The sequence below is a fragment of the Ostrea edulis genome, chromosome 6 (genome assembly GCF_947568905.1).
Source record: "Ostrea edulis chromosome 6, xbOstEdul1.1, whole genome shotgun sequence".
NCBI lineage: Eukaryota > Metazoa > Mollusca > Bivalvia > Ostreida > Ostreidae > Ostrea > Ostrea edulis.
The window spans coordinates 25,141,075-25,158,945 of NC_079169.1; the positions used below are offsets into that span (position 1 = coordinate 25,141,075).

The following is a 17,871-nucleotide window of genomic DNA, read 5'->3' on the forward strand; positions in this document are numbered from 1 at the left end:
CGTAATATCCCATACAATATGGCCAGACGTATATGCACCATAGTTCCAAATTCAACATTACGTTAAAAACGATTAGAAGAATTAAAGATACATTTGATACGACAGCATTACCCAGAAAACCTTATTGATACTGGAATCCAACAAGCAGAAAAAATACCTATTTCAGAACTTCGGAAAACCTGCCAAAAAGATACCAAACAGAACAACAATGTGCCTTTCGTTGTCACACACAATCCAAGGAATCACAATATCTTAAATACAGCTAAACGATTTTTTTCCAATTTTGGAAAAATCCAACAATATGAAAAATGTGGTGAATTCATCTCAAATTATTAACAGCCGACGTCAGGCACCATGTCTAAAAAAGCTACTAACTAGAGCCAATTTCTCCCTGATTAAGGTCAAATACGTCAAAAAATGTGGTGACCCACGCTGCGGGACGTGCGAATACATAGAAGAGGGTGATTCCATTACTTTTAAATCCGGGAAAATATTGAAAGTCAATGCCAACATGAACTGTAAATCTGAGAACCTTATTTACTGTGCCACTTGCCCAACTTGTGGGGAAAACTACATAGGACAAACGAACAAACTTAATGCGCGAGTGAGGGTGCACAAACAACAAATAAAAGATCCTAGTGTGCGGAACACCCCATGTAGTGAACATTTTGCGGAATGCGGGGGTGGTAAATTTAAAGTGTTCCCGTTCTTTAAAATGTGGACTGAAAATGAAATAACTCGCAAAGCCAAAGAGGACTATTTTATTAAATTTTTCAATCCAAGCCTTAATAGAAAATGATTATTTTAACAATTGAACTACAATTTAGCATATTTTTACAAAATATGTGGGAATTATAGACAATTACAAAACGCTACCGGTTAACGTTATTATGACGTCATAAAGGACTCGTTTAATACGCCAGTTTCGAGATACGAACTCTTCTGTGTAGGAGGTGCATTTAGTGGAACTTTGAATGACTAAGTGGGACAGAGTGGACCTACAGTCAACGAGGAAGACGATGAAATGTAATAAAAGCGGCTTCTCTTTTGATATGTAAATGTGGGAAATACAAAATACTATCAAAAGAAATGTTTTACTAAAGTGGAAACATAAAAACAATGTCGTATTTGCAAGTAATATCTTAGATATGGTATTTATAACCAACGAAATAACGTGATATGATAATAATTATATGTATTTAATTACTCCCTAAATACTTATAACTTACTTAGTTTGTGTATCAGTCGAATTCGGGAAATCTAACAGTGTATGAGAAACTTACCGAGTACATTCACTTACGCAGTTATGAATATTAGTCCCATTCCCGCGAGTAAACAAATTGTTTCGTGTCTCACTATGTAAGAGAGTTCTCCAAAAGGAAATAACTCGGGTGTATCTCGAAACTGGCGTATTGACGTCATAACAAAGACGTTGGTAAACAATTTTTGTATACATATTTGAACTGCCTGATGAACCATGTAGACATGGAGAAAGCGCTAGCAGTAAATGATTGTTTTTATGGAATGTGTCATTCTGATTTTCAACACACACACACACACACACACACACACACACACACACACACACACACACACACACACACACACACACACACACACACACACACACACACACACATATATATATATATATATATATATAATATTGATACATGTGTTAATTGATCTTGATGGAACGTAGAAATGGTAAAGGCAACCAATGTATATAAATGAAGATATGAATGATTACATGAAACTATGACATGTCTGTACAACAAATTACCTTCTTGAAGTAATCCACTCTCCTAGTGATTTTTGATTAACTTCTTTATGAACCACCGGTCGACAGGGGATGCTTACTCCTCATAAGTACCTGACCACACCTCTGGCATACCCAGGGGTATGTGTTTGCCTAGCTCTTTATTTTGTTTTGCTGATAGGAATTATGAGATTGGTCACTGTTTGTTATTTTCACCTTTCATATAGGCTAGAGTTTTATATTTAATAACAGTATAAAGCACAATGTATTCTGTTTAAAAAAGACAAAGTCCCCACAAAGTTTTATCTTACATTAACACTATATGACTATTTTGGATCCATCTTTTGGTTGCGAAATTCCCAATTTTTTTATATATCCTTTTCTGATTTTCCTAAATATGTTTTCAGTTTTTATACAGTATCAGCAAAATTAAAGAAGTCTTTCAAATGATGAAGACATTTAATATTCATGACCATTCTAGCCCTACCCTGGGATAATGAAATTTACAATTTTGATAAATGGTTATCTCTCCTTCAAAATATCCATTTAGTTTCAATGATATTAAACACTATAAACCTAGTTTGGTCCCGCCCTGGAATTAAAGAAAATCTACCTCGAGGATCATGAAATTTATAAATGTGGAAGATGCCTACATGCTCTATAGCGCTATGCATTTAGTTTCTCCAAAATATGTTGGGTCGTAGAAAAGAATTTTTCAAATTATCAATTTTTGCCTACCCAAAGTCCCAGGGGGACAGAAGTCCTAAAATTTATCATTTGTGTCACCCTTGTCCCAGAGATCCTTCATATAAAATTTCAAAGGAATTGGAAAGACAGTAATATAGCCGGGATGCTTTCAGATATGTTATCTATCATAGAGACAGCAGTATAAAACACACTGAAAAAATGACATATCAAATATAGAATTTTTCAAAGTAAAAGTCAGAAGTACTTTTAACCTGTCACATGTATATCTTCAATGTTTTTATAACAACTATATTGTATAAGATCTCCAAAACGCCGAGAAAAGGTTGTGAGAGGAGAAGGTTACACAAAGTAGGCACCATGCTTTAGAAATGAAAGGTTAAGATAACGAACAGTGATCAATCTCATAGTTCCTATAAGCAATACAAAATAAATAGTTGGGCAAACACGGACTTCTGGACACCCCAGATTTGGGATCAGGTGCCTAGGAGGAATAACCATCCCTTGCCGACCGATCACACGTGCCTCGAGCCCTATATTTTGATCAGGTAGTCAAATTAGTGTGTCAAGAACGGTCTAACAATCGCTATGAAATACGTCAGACAACATTTGACCCAATGATAGGTTGTATTGGCAAACTAGATCGTTATAACGACCATAGAATTTGCGAAATGCTGACTTTAAACGAGACTGTTGAAACCCCTGTACCATCGACTTGTTTGTTAGTAGCTTGTCTCGATTTAAAAACTGACTATACGCAGAACAAGCTCTTGTGTATCGAATCAGTTGAGAGATATAAACATCATATGCAGGTGATAACGGAATAGTGCTACATAAATATGGGAAATTGACAATGGAGAAGCTGAAATCATCCCGTTTGTCATAAAGTTGAGTTGTTCCTTAGCCGTTAATGAATACTTTCAATAAATTATCTAAGTATGAAGCAGATGTGAGCGAGTCTGTGGTGTCTTATATCTCGAGTTCATATATCGAATCGACATATGAATGAAAGTTATTATTGTTAATAGATAAAATGTCGTCGATATGTCTAAATGTCGAATTAAAGGCCACAGCAAGAGATTTTTTCTTCTCGCGTAGAAGTTTTTGAATAAATTCTGTTTCATATGAATATCAAAACAGGCCAGGTAACAAAGGTGCACAATTCATGCCCATGGAAATTCCAACAAACTGTTGGAAGACCTAATCACCAAAGACCACGAAGATATTGTCAATGAGGAACTCTAGCATATTTTTTTTTTTATTTCAGCTTCAGATTACTTGTGCATGGAAACAGAGTGGTGTTTAACAAAGCAAGTAATTGGATGACTGATCACTAGATATGAATATTTACGTTTTCCAATTTTGTTGAAGAAGCAACTGTTTATGATGTCCAAAAAGTCCAGTCTTTAATTTATCGTGACGAATGACCATGTAAAGTGTTGAAAAGCCATACGTTTTGATGTTGTTCATTTGAGAAAAGTTTTGCGATTTCAAGTTTAATGAAAGTTCTTCAGGATTTGTTTAGAATCCACATTTGATTTACACCACTTCGGGCATATGTAGTCGGAAAGTAAGTTTGAAGTTTCTCCTTCACAGCTGTTAATATTTTCGTGAGGAGCAAAGATAGGGGCTTGGTAGAACACTTACTGGATCCAAAGTTCAACTAAATGTAAATTTGATCACTTTCAAAAAGACACAGCCACATCTTCAATGCGTCCATAGCAACTATACAAAGTTTTCAGAACGTCAAGTTTGAGGTGTAAGAGGAGTTCATTACACAAAATCGGTACCGTCTATAAAAGATATGCTTAAAAATGACAAAGTTCAAATGCATGTAAACTTAAAAAAAAAGTCTGATCACTTTCAAAAAGACACATGCATGAAAGGTGAATAGTTTGAAATAATAAATAACCATATTATTGATTTATGTATTTTCAAAATATCATTTGACAAATGTACGTTTGTGAAAAAATCAGTATAAAAACAAACATCATCAAAGGAAGCTTTGTGACAATAAAAATAGCCCACCAGGATATTACTCTATAACGCTCTATCGTGTCATCAGGTCATTCCGATATCAGGACATTACACCCTTGGTTTAGTTTAAACCTAAATTAATGAAAAATAACCAAAAATATTAAAAAAAATAGTTGAATATCTCAAGATATATACCAACTCATACACACAAATAATTTGGATGCATAAAACATCTTAAAAATGTATCCTTTTTGTAGAAATGTCTCGTCAGGACATTGCACTAAATATTAGGGCATTACACCCCTCGGGTTTGAAAATGATGAATTATTTGCATTAAAATGCATTTTTAATTTTTCTTTATTTTATGAAAGAAAAACATATAATCAGAACAAATCTTGAAATATCATATTTTTAAAATATGCTTTAGTGTAGATAAAATTATTTCCCATCAGGTCAATCAGAACACCACACTTATCAGGACATTACAACTGGGATATTAAATGTGGCTAAAAGATAAATTAGTATTCACCAGCAAGGATCCCATCGTCCTCGCACGCATCTTTACCAATATAGGTTGCTTTAAATCCTTTTGATATCAAAATAAAAGTCTGTTCCTTCATAATAGCAAGGAGGGATTAACAATAAGCACGTGTGTCAGTTGTGGTTGGTTCATACGTTCGTAAAACAAAGGAAATGCCATATAACAGAGTGATTTTCCACCACCAGTTCTCAGGGAGAGGAACACATCCCGGTTATCTAAAAGGCTACTGATTACCTTTTCCTGTTAAGCACTTAGCTTTTCCACTTCAAAAACTCTCTGACTTTCGTCAATAATGGCCCTGCCATACTTGATTGTTTTCCGAATATCATTTTGAAAGGTGTTACGTGATTGGTTGGGCTCTCCGAGTAAAGTTTACTCGGACGTGATTTGATTGGTTACTCTCGTCGTGCATAATTAATTAGATGCGAGCAAAAATAGCATTAGACAGCCACGGATTTGGGGGATCGTGGGTGTACTCAAAATCGTGGTTTGCAACGATGATTTCAATAAAGATCAGCTACAACAGGAATTTTAAGCACCCTATCTCAAGCTGTGTTTTCTTATCTGATGCTTGTTAAACAAAACGCTTATTGATGAATTAATTTATTTTTATCAAAGAAAATGTTTGGAGAACAAATAGTTTTGTGTCACATGTCCTTTAAAAGTTTCGAATACACATTTTTATGTGAACACTAAATGGATAATGCATTGCGTAACAACATTTACACAGTCGTTCCACCCCACTGGCATTGCACTGATTATGATAAATACTGCACATATTCACACACTCTCTCACTCACCACTATCAGGCTCAGATTTCTCCACAAAAAAATCGTCAATGTGTTCGGTACTGTACAACTGAGCGATACAAAGCTGGTACATCCCAACACTTGGTTGGTGCAATTCAGTGTCATTGTATCAACTTTTGCCCAAAGAAACCCTCTTAAAAGTTGTAAAATACAAAAATCATTTTATAGTTTATAAAAGAGAAATAAAACTTAAGACTTGCTAACCAACCCCCGCCCCATGATAAAAAAAAACCCATTCAAATATAAACTGCATTTTCTCGTTATGCAAGTATATACATACATGTACATCGTACATTTATCTCGAATGGAGAAAAACTAAATTTTAACGGAATGTTCAATATTGCGAGTCTCAATATTATATTTTTATATATTCATATGTTGTGTATTCGCTTTGTGTAACCTCCCTCCACCGGACTGCATTTTATAGTAGTAGAGAAAGATAGATGAAATGTAATTGTAAGTGATACATTGGATACATGTAATCAACCCACTCCATTGACCAATGCTACCAAAATCCCTATTTTTATGTTTGTCACTGTTTTCGAGAAGTCACCCCCCCCCTTTTTTGTTTTGAAAAACGATCTATGCGCCTATAATCTATTTCAATTTCAATCATTGTAAATCAAAATACATACCGTAATACGAGTAACACTTATGGACAAATTATCTTCCAGGCACCTCAATCATACCATTTAAAAATAATTTTAATAAGTAACATATTTTCAATTCCTTCTAGGACTAATGCAAACTTGTAAAAAGTGCCTTGCAGGAAATATATATTAATCCCTATCTTAGCTACACAAACTTTTTTTGTTTTGTATTGTGTTTTCAAAAATGAAAGTGAATTAGTGTTCCCCAAACAACGAAATATAGTTTTGTAACCATTACAGATATAGTAGAACACCAAAACAATAATGCCCAAATATCAGATGAATTTTGCACCACTCTGTACCTCACAGATTTTCATGACATACTGTAAGCGTTGTATGTATTTGTATATTGATTGTTTGATTGTATCTTGCTTAACGTCTAGGCGCTCACGGGCATTGAGCAGTGAGGGTTCTTTAGACGTGCCATTTTGTGACACGATCCGTTTTTAAGGTCATCTCCGAGGACCGGTGACATTCACATTTGATACCGAGCGTTTGTTTGGCGATGGAACTGTCACTACCTGTTTTTTAACGATTTAGGGCTGTCGCGGCCGAGATTCGAACCCCGGGCCTTCCGCATGCGGGGCGAACATTCTAGCCTCTCGGCCACCGCGGCGGTGTATTTATAAATAGTGTGCGTAAAATTTTATATTCGTGAATAACCATCGTATACTTTCTGACAAATAAATTGTTGTCTTTGAAAAATATAAAATTTTACACTCGCACTAAATACGTCACTGATGTACATACGTACCGAGGTGGATATTGTCGTCTACATGCTGTTACATGTAATATACCACACGCCGTTTCCCATTTAATCAAATTAATGTGTGTAGTTTGCCTGGTATGTCTCACGAATCGTCGGTTGGTGCTATTTATACACCGTTCTGTTTACACTATAGCCATAACAGCAAATATGGCATCCGGTCTGTAAGATAGGCTTGAGAGGGTGTCCATTATGATATCAGGCAGAGGTCGGCACATGCTATCTCTAAGATTTTCATGAAACTTTGTGCACAGCGCCAACACGGTTATCAGCTGTGATCGGGCTCGGAATACGGGCATTCATTCGCCCGCTTGGCGGGGGAAATAAAGAGTATTTCAGTGACACGTTTGTTGTGGACTCTCTCCAACCGTGGCACAGGTTCCTACTGACCCCAATATGAAATTTGCCAAATAAAAAGTTTCTATCATGTTTAGTTTGGGATCGACATGGAAAAACAACTTTGAGATGATTTTCGGTGCAAAAAGGTCACGAAATATTGGAAAAAAGTGTTATGTTTGAGCAGAGACATGTCTATGGTTTGAACAGCTCTAAAATGTCATATAACTAAGAAATAGAGAAAAGCAATATTTTATATGTTAGGGAAAAGCAAGGTTTGATGGTGAAAAGTTGAACTGCAAAAAGGTCAATTACTTAAATGAAGATTGTTGAACTACATAAATAGAAATAAATATGAAGTAGATATAACCAATCAATGATTAAAATTCATGAAAAATTACTAGAACCTATGAACATTCAGAAATAAATCTCATGTCTTTGTATACATTCTATATAATAAAGGCCAAAAAAAAAAAAATGCCTATGTAAATCATTATATAAAATTTTACAATGTTGATTTCTAGAGGTCATTTCTGACACAGGATTTGAGATATTAGTCAATTAATTAACACACATATATGAAGTTAAAATTATCAGTAAATCAAATTTTAATCAATTGCCTATCATGAAGAATCTTAATTCATTCACTCACATTACAAACTTGACATTGGAAGATCCCGAGGGGGTTGGGGGGGGGGGGGGGGGGGGTTGGGGGGTTAGAACACACCCTCTCCCTTTTTCTGGGACATCTAGATAGTTATTTAGCATTAACCAAAAATTTCTTGACTCTCTTGTAAAGCATTTCCCTTTGCATTCATGAAATAACATGCCAGATTCCATTTTCTTCCTACATCAGATTGGCAGGACTTGCTTTAATGCATGTTTACTCTGATGTTGAAATATATATTGACCACTTCCAGATACACAAAATGTTTGTTGAATTTTATCCAGTGACGGAAAATGTTCATAAAGTATCCACTGATGCATAAAAGGTTACATGTAACTAGCATGGTTTGCAAAGAAAGAGCTAGTGCATATTTCTGACATTTGTTACAAACAAACTTTTCCCCTAAAAATTATGAAAATTGGCACTGAATTTATATTGATAAATGTATATTAACAATTGATACATTTCACAGTATGGAATTTTATTTTGCCACCCCACCACTCTCTTCTAATTTATGTCTAATGCCATAGCAGTGTTTCTTTTGAATATTGGTTCCCAATGAATAGCAATGAATAATAAACATATTTACTTTATCAATTCATGGGATATGACCTAATGCAGATCTTAGATCATTTTCCAAATCACTGGATGTAAATCTTATACGGTACCAATCTCTGTTTAACAAATGCCAGTAAACAAATCATGTCTTAATGCCTGGTACTTAGTAGCATGGTTTGCAAAGAAAGAGCTAGTGCATATTTCTGACATTTGTTACAAACAAACTTTTCCCCTAAAAATTATGAAAATTGGCACTGAATTTATATTGATAAATGTATATTAACAATTGATACATTTCACAGTATGGAATCTTATTTTGCCACCCCACCACTCTCTTCTAATTTATGTCTAATGCCATAGCAGTGTTTCTTTTGAATATTGGTTCCCAAACAGGAATAATCTGTCACTTCAAAAATTGAGATATGCTGCAACCAAAGAGTTAAAGCAGTGGTCATCATTTGATTATCTTTGTCAGCTGCAAAGTGTTTCTGTGAAATAACTGTCAACAGATATAGATTGAAGTGGAGCTATGAGTTCTACAATTCCCCTTATAACTTCACAAGTCTTTTGTCTGTAGTAATTCTGTGTTCTCTCCAAAACTTCTTCCTATCCTGGACTCAGCTGAGATCTAAATAATAACAGTTGTGTAAATTAATGGAAATAAAATGATGAACATGTTTAAATAGCACTGTAAGCAATGTACTAAGAAAGTCAAGATCATATGTTTGATATAGTCACAAGGTCAAAGGTCATGATATAAAATAAATTCTGGTCATTAGGTATTTCATGTTAAACAAACCCACCCAATACCTTATCCCTCAAGATATAACAGATCTGCTAATAATGAATGTTTTTCAAAAGTAGGTCAACATGGTCAAGTTAGAAGTTAAAAAGTAAAGCTCTTTTCACTAGTAATCTATAATATGTGAAATCTATATCAAAGTCCAATCCTATTTTTGCCTTTTCTCGATTATCTCCCTTCAAAGGGGGCATGACCTTTCATTTAAACGAAAATAAATCTCATTCACCCAATGGGGCTTTTGGTTTGTGCAAAGTTTGATTTAAATTGGGCCATTGGTTCTGGAGAAGATGAAAATGGGAAAAATTATTACCACAATGATGATAACAGAATCCAGACAAATTTTTATGAGAAAAGCTCTCTTGAGCCTTCAGCTCAGGTGAGCTAAAAGAATAAAAGTTTATATTCATTGATTCAAAAATTAAACCACATTCTGATTTCAAAACATCACCTCTGACTTATTTATATATATACGAGCTAGTATTTGAAATTATCTAAACAAGAATTGTTTGAAGAGAGTTTAAAACTTGTCGAGTGGGTTAAAATCTTTGATAACAGTCATGAATTAAAAAATGCATGTATGTGTTGTGTGTGGCATGGTGACATCACATAAAACTTCAATATGAAGGGTCAAGGTCGTAAGGTAAAAATGTTACTATCATATGACATAAGGAACACACATTTCTGAAATATCCAACTCCCATCTCTAACTATTCTTATGTTATTGTCAAAGTTAAAGTTTGTATATACTACATGCATGTCTGTCAAGTGGGTTAAAACAAAAGGATTGTGACATCATAACTTTGGATGCCTTTGGTCAGGATTTGTCTCAAGAAATATACATGTCAAATGTGGAATTAAGCCCTTATCTGTAATAGTTCTAAACTTACATAATTTATGAATTATGACAATATGACAAGGTCAGATGTACCATGTTCTGAATTTAAAATCTTTTGATTGAAATAAATAAATACACTCACTGATACAGTCTGATAATTGGCTTGCAGTAGGGGCGATTTGACTATAATTATTTTTCAAATCTGTAATGAAATGGGTGTTGTATTCATTATCAAGCTTTGGTAATTGGTATACAGTGTATACATGTATGTCACACTAATACACTTTAGTATCTGTGCGGATGCAAATCAATCATCAGATTTTGTGTCATGTTAAACCATCTGAATTTTATAATCCATTCAGCTTAAATTTAGAGAAAGAAAAAAAGTAAATTAATGATATACATCAACCTTTAACACCCCACCCCCACCCCCACACACATAATGGTTCTTATAGTTGCATAATTACATGAATAAATGTATATCATTATTTTTTTTATATTTATTATTCGGTTTTTGTCACATACATACATATACATATACTACCCTCTCACACTGATTCATTCATCCTTTAATAGTTATTAAATCTAGGAATCCAAAAAACAAACACATGTGAAAAGTAGCTAGTAAAAAAAAAATCAGTCAAAAATAATCTGATATAATTTTAATATATATTATTTTTTATGCATGCATGCTAATATGTACATAGCTTGCAGCACAATAAACATTTTTATTAACACTTACTGAACTTTCCACCGCTTTCATCTTGTTTTTGTGTGATTCTATTGTTTCTTAATTCAATGATTTGTGGATGAACATTGTGTTGTACATATTTTAAAAATCCCTACATTAACAACCCCCCCCCCCCGATTGATTTAATGTTTATTTTTACTGTAGAGATTTATCATTTTCATCATTATTATTTTAAAAAGAATCATTTCATCAAATGAATTGTTTGCATTGACACATCTTGAGAACTTTCATCAAAATTGTCTAGCAATCAAAGACAGTTTTCAAAGAAAAATAACAGAGAAAATTCGACATTTATACTTACCACTTCCAACGGGAACAACCACTGACAACAACCTGAAATAGGAAAAAATATTTCCCTTGAAACATTGAAGTTTACTGCTCTGTCTGCTTTACACTTTCCTTTGTGTAGTAGATAACAACATTTGGTGGTGGTTGCCTCCAGTAAATCCCCAAAGAATCGCAATGACCTCGGCATACTAGTAAGCATCTGCACCGTGCACGATAGTTTAAACAGTTAAACTTTTACGTCGAATTCGAAGTACCCCGATCTGTACAGCAGGGGTCAATCTCAGTTGAATCATAGACATATAACAGAGGGACCGCTGACTTCCTTTCGCGCCAAATTATCTTCCTGTTTTCACAGCGCCCTCACCGGGAGTCATAAGCGAAACTTCCTGTTACAGAAATGGCATGTAGTGACGAAAATCTGGTTGATGTTTTCAAGGTAAAAACATAACTAAAATCATTATCATAACCTGTATATTTCAATTTCACAGAAGCAAAAAAATAATAGAAATTGCAACGATCAACCATACCATGATATGCAAACAGAAAGTATTTTGAGATGGTATATAAGTAGGCCTGGCCTAGTTGAAAAGTTCACGAACGACCTACCGGTATACCGGGCTATAGGTAATACAAGACATTCCTGGTATCGTAATCATAATTACACAGTATGTCTAAGTAGCCAGTCTATATTTTAACCATGCACATATACAGAACGATATATCTATGAATACAAGACGCAATATCATGTCACTCCGTGCGGGAGAGGGGGGGGGGTATGCAAAACTTCAGAAGCCTGCTGGCGTTAATTTGTATTAAATTGTTCTTTTTACATTATTTTCATTGGCTCAGGATATAGGAGATGATACTTTTGAGGAACTTGACATGCCAACAGCTCCAGAGAAAATTAAAATTACATGTTTATCAGAAGACTTGATCAACAAGATCATTATCCAGATTAAAAATGACATGATTTTGCCCGCCGAAGTTAAACGACCTCTTGAATCTATAAGTGGTAATTTGCATGTATTGTGTCTATTTGTTGATATTGCGAGATTTCTACTGTGTTATTATTTTATGTTTTTATTTCTTTCTTCCAGGTTTCATCTTAACTTTGTTTTTGTTTTTTATATGTGGTATCTGAGAAAAGTACACAAATTGACTTCATATTTAAATTGTCAATTTTGTCCTTTGATCACTGACTGCAATTTTTATACTTCATGATGAGGAATGGTTACAAAAGAATGATCTACATAGTCTGGTCCAAGGGAATGTGAATAATAACATTCAGGAAATGACAAGTCTGTATCCTTTTTACAAGTTGAAATAATTAAAAACACTAAAATCTTTCTGTTATACTTATATTATGTATATGATTTATATACAATATGGATGTAAATATTTTACAAATAATTCATGGAAATGTCAAACAGTTATAAACTCATATGTTAAAACTTTGTTGTTATTGTATGAAATTAACATAACAACTGTCCTTTACAGCTGCTGACTTGGTTCCAGCTCTTCAGCAGTTAGACACCATCATGAAGGTAGAAGTATTCTCTAGTGCAGCCAAGGAAAAGGCCTGGCATAATTTCCATCTCATACAGCCAGATGTTGTGCAGAAACTTCAAAACGTTGTATTAGAGAGAATACACCATCTTCGAATTCTTCTGTAAAATTAGACACAAAAAATGTCCTGACAATTGGGGAGAGAGATATTATTGCATACATTGCAGGCTTCATATTGTTTCGATGCAAACAAAAATTGTCCTCTTCTTTTGATGTCAAAAAATATATGAGCAAACTCATTGACACAGACGGAAACACTAAATCAATTTCCATAAAATCCAGAGGTGGTCTAACCCAGCCCTCTTCTGAAGCGATACATTTCTTTGTAGTTTTAGAACTTGTGTTTAGAAATTCATGCACAGCAGTGTCAGTTCCAACACTTCAACAGTTCACCAATACAATTTGTCGAGAAAATGACGCTATGTCCATGTTCTATGATTGCACTTATCATTCAGAATCAGATGTGGTAATGCAAGAGAAATTATTTTTCACAATGCTATCAATATTTCACAGAGTAAGATGTCATGCTAGGTGCAGACAACTCATGGAAAATTACTACTCAAGAACAAAATCTGCTAGCAAGCAAAAAGCTCTACGCAAATGTATTGACTGATTAACATTGATTTTCAAATTCAAAAATAATCATGCAATTTTGTCAGTGTGTTTATTACAGCTAAGTTGTCATGGACTGTTTGTTATAACAATGAGTCTTTTTTCTCCCGTCCTTTCTGCAGTATTTTCTTTGGGCACAAAGTTGAAGGCTAAGCTCTTCTGAACTGAAGTTGGTTTTCTTGGTAACTATAAAACAGAAAACAAAACAAAACAGCAAATGTTTCAAAGTTCAACAGTAACAACTACTAATATACAAAAACTGCTAACAAGCAAAAGCACTACATGTATATGTTGACCAGATATTATGATTAATTTGTTTTTGTTCCCCAATTTAATGTACTGCATTCAACATCGATGTGACCAATGTCGTGTATTAAATAAAAATAATGAGCTATAAAACAGTTTTCTTTGATCCACTGTAAATTGAAGAAATTACTGAACACTTGGGTCAAAATAATGTAAACATATACAAGAATTTTCAACCCTCCACCCATCTTAGATCCACCATAACTTTTTCGAAAATGATTGGATCCTCATTTTCCGACAATGTGCACATCTACAAATGACAATGAAGCATTGCACAGATTTTCAAGTGTATCTAACAAGTCATACAGGAGGAGAAGCATTTTCAACATTTTCAGACAGACGGACAGAAAGTACAAAATCAATGTCTTCCCCCAGAAGAGGGGAGACATAATTAACATTGATTTTCAAATACAGAATTGGATATATATACAACTTTGTTAAGTAAGCTTCTTTTAGTTATGTTTTAAGCGTTTTAAGGGACTGTTTGTTATGACAATGGGTCTTTTTTCTCCTGCCCTTCCTGCAGTGTTTCCTTTGGGCACAAAGTTGAAGGCTAAGCTCCTCTGAATTCGAAGTTGGTTTTCTTGGTAACTGTAAAATAAATAGTAGGTATGTCAAAGTTCAACAATAACTTTTTATAATATTTACAAGAAACTGCTAGTAAACAAAAAGCACTATGCAAATAAATTGACTATTTAACATTGATTTTAACTTTTATCTCAATTACAGATTAGAAAGTTAAAAATAAGAATTGCAAAATACCCGAACTGGTGAATTGTTGGGTTGTCATGACGAGCACCCAATCCTCTGTGGCGACCAAAGTGCTCTTCAAGTGGGTCCTGACAGAAGACATTGCTCAAAACATATGACACCCCCTGTTCAAGCAGTTATCTTGTTGCCTCAATGAAGGATTTCACTGAAATAGATAATTGCACATAGATTAGGTTATGTGCGCAACTACATGTAATAGTGTAACATAATTAAACTAATCCTATAACTTACCTGTCATAATAATGCCCTCATGAGTTTGATACGAAATTAACATTTTGTTCTGCTCCGTCTTCTTATAGTCTGGTCGGGACCTCACAAAAATGAGCCACTGATTGAAATATTCTAAGACTTCATCCTCGAGGAACTGCAAAATTGATACATATACAGTGATCCCCCGTTATAATGCCAAAATTGTACCTCGGCAATTTTGGCATTATATCGGGGGAGGGGGTATGTGTATAGGTGTCATAAGAAATCAAACAAATTGTATCTACTACATCGTGCTTTGAATGCCTGGATAATCCCAGCGTCCAGTGGTCGTAAATGACTAGTAATGGTAGGGGTATTTAATGATTTCCAGTTTTTGTTTTATGCCCAACACGCTTAGACTTCGGTGTATCCGCCATACTCCGATTTCAAAAACAATACTGCGTTTTTGAACTCAGTTGATTATAATTTACATAACTTATAATCTGCTCCAAACTTTGATACCTTGGAGACTAATAGCGGATAATTGCCTAAGCCTGCTCACTGAAGTTGTCCTGCCGTTGATTGGTGATAATTAGCGGGGGTGATTATAATGGTAATTGACCAAATCGTACCTGTAAATAGGTTGGTGGTATGCGAGGAATGACAATATAAGGAGGTTTTACATAGTGAGGAAAACAGGACTTTGAACTTTTTTGGCGATATGCGGGGGTGGCATTATAACGGGGGGCAATATAGCGGGGGTCACTGTATTATCAATATAAATGCATTATTCAAGGTCCCTTCATATTTCTGGCAGTAACTTCCACTGATTGAGTTATTATTACCTGAAATCTAGGGTCATTTTGTGAAGTGTAGGGTGCTACATCTGGTTTTCTCTGGAACACAGACTCCCTCAATGACCGCACATTCAGGCAATCAAAAAATCGGTTCACCAAACTGAACAACCTAGCTATCTCTGACACCTCTGGACCATAATAAGCACGCATAACCTGTGCCACAGAGTTACTTAAAACCTAATAACAAAATTGCACAGATTACAGTATGAAAATGGAAACATTGATAACTTGTATCTGCATTCAATTTGGGTTTTTTCCATACGTTTTGCGCATGAATATAACAATTTTGAATTCAAAACCAAGATATTATGCATGTACATGTATTTTCAATTGTCATTATGCAAATGCTTAGGAATTATTTGTTTGGGGATTTCTTTTTAAAATATGTAGTGGATATCTTACATTTGCATACTTCTAAAAAGTTTTAAAACAAATATATTTATTAAATGATGTGCACTTTACTATATTGAATCATTACCTGAACTGCCAGTTTGACAGACATGGTGGAAGATGGTGTCAGGTACACATGATCATGGGTTAGTTTTGTTCTGTACAACTGGCCCCTTGTGTCATCATTATATATATCTATCACATGAGACCACAGAATGAACCGACCATTATTCTGTTTAAAAATGTATACACAGGACATAAATGCACAACTGCATGTAGGTAAATTGTGTGGACATTCAAAAACTTGTATGATGTTTAAGCACTTAAAAGGTATTTATACTTACCCAGAGGTACCTTGATCCACCTGTCTTTGATCTGTAGACATTGTTTCTTATTGTCTTCACAAGGTGGGGAGCATCAGAGATAAAATAAATATATCTGTCCTCCTCAGTGAATACATTCTTTGTTTTGAAGACAACTGGTTCATTTCCTACTTTGTGTATTCGATACAACCTCTGATTGGCAGAGGCTTTATCACTAGTTGATGTTATGACCTGAATATGATAAAAAAATAAACCATCCTCAGATATCTGGTGTATTATAAGACACATTTTTAGTGGGGTGAAAACTAATGAAATATAAACTGTATCATTATTGCAGCAATGATCTTCAGGTAATAGTTATTATATTGGTCTGGTATTTAAATTGATAGTCTTATTTAAATCAAAGTACAAATATGCAAAATTCCATACTTTCAGTTCACATGTCATTTCTAAGTATGCCACAGCACTCCAAAAGAGAGGATATAATTCGTCGGCAGTGGAAGTTCTGGTAGGAAAATGGCCAATACTCATTTTATGTGGGAATTAATGCCAACAACCATGAAAACCAGCACATGGGTTGCAATTTTCATTGACTCATCCTACAATATACAAAAAAATTCAATGAAAGGGAGAATGGAAATGAATTTAAATATGTATTAGGAGAAGATGAAAAAAAAGAAGAAGATTTTTCCCCATATCTTACTTTCAACTTATACCCGTACTTTATATACATTTAAATATTATGTATGATATTTACCTCGTTGAATGTCCAAGTATCTGGATTTGTGAATCCGATGACTTGGCCACTCCGTCTGTCATACACCAGGTCGGACTTTATTTTCATTTCGTCATGAAGGAGAGCAACGAATCTCTTCTCGGAGGGAAGGTCTATTGCGATCTTTCTTAGTTCCTGTAAACATATTTCATATTAGAAAATAAATCAAATGTCCCCTGTTTACAAAATATTCCTTCAAAAATCGGTGATCTAATTGAGTTCTTATAGTTTTTAATTTGTAAAATCAATATGAGAATAAATCATATTTCAAATAAATCAAGTGAAAATAACCCAAATGATTGATTTAGTGTCAGATCTACTAGCTCAAAACATACCTCAAACACATGTGGTTGAAAGCCAGTTGCTGGTGTTATAACATTGGTATAGTCCCTCAATGTTGATTTGTTTGGTAGTTTTAAAACACCAGATTCTCTAATGGCCTCATATGCTCGAGAACTTTGATACTACAAGAAAATGGCAAATCATATCATCATGGGATGCCACCTCATACCCTTTGGATTGGACTGAAATGCCTTTTTCTGCTCCTTCCAAAACAATTCCAAAAAGTTGTCTTCTGGAGGATTGTTTTCTATTGAAGAATAAAGTCCCTCTCCCACTTCATTTGTTACTGTCTCCGT

At 34.5% G+C, this 17,871-nt stretch overlaps 1 pseudogene; it reads right to left on the bottom strand.

Annotated features, from left to right (window-relative positions):
• Positions 1-13,953: 13,953 nt before the first annotated feature.
• On the bottom strand, positions 13,954-17,871 carry LOC125683382 (uncharacterized; annotated as a pseudogene).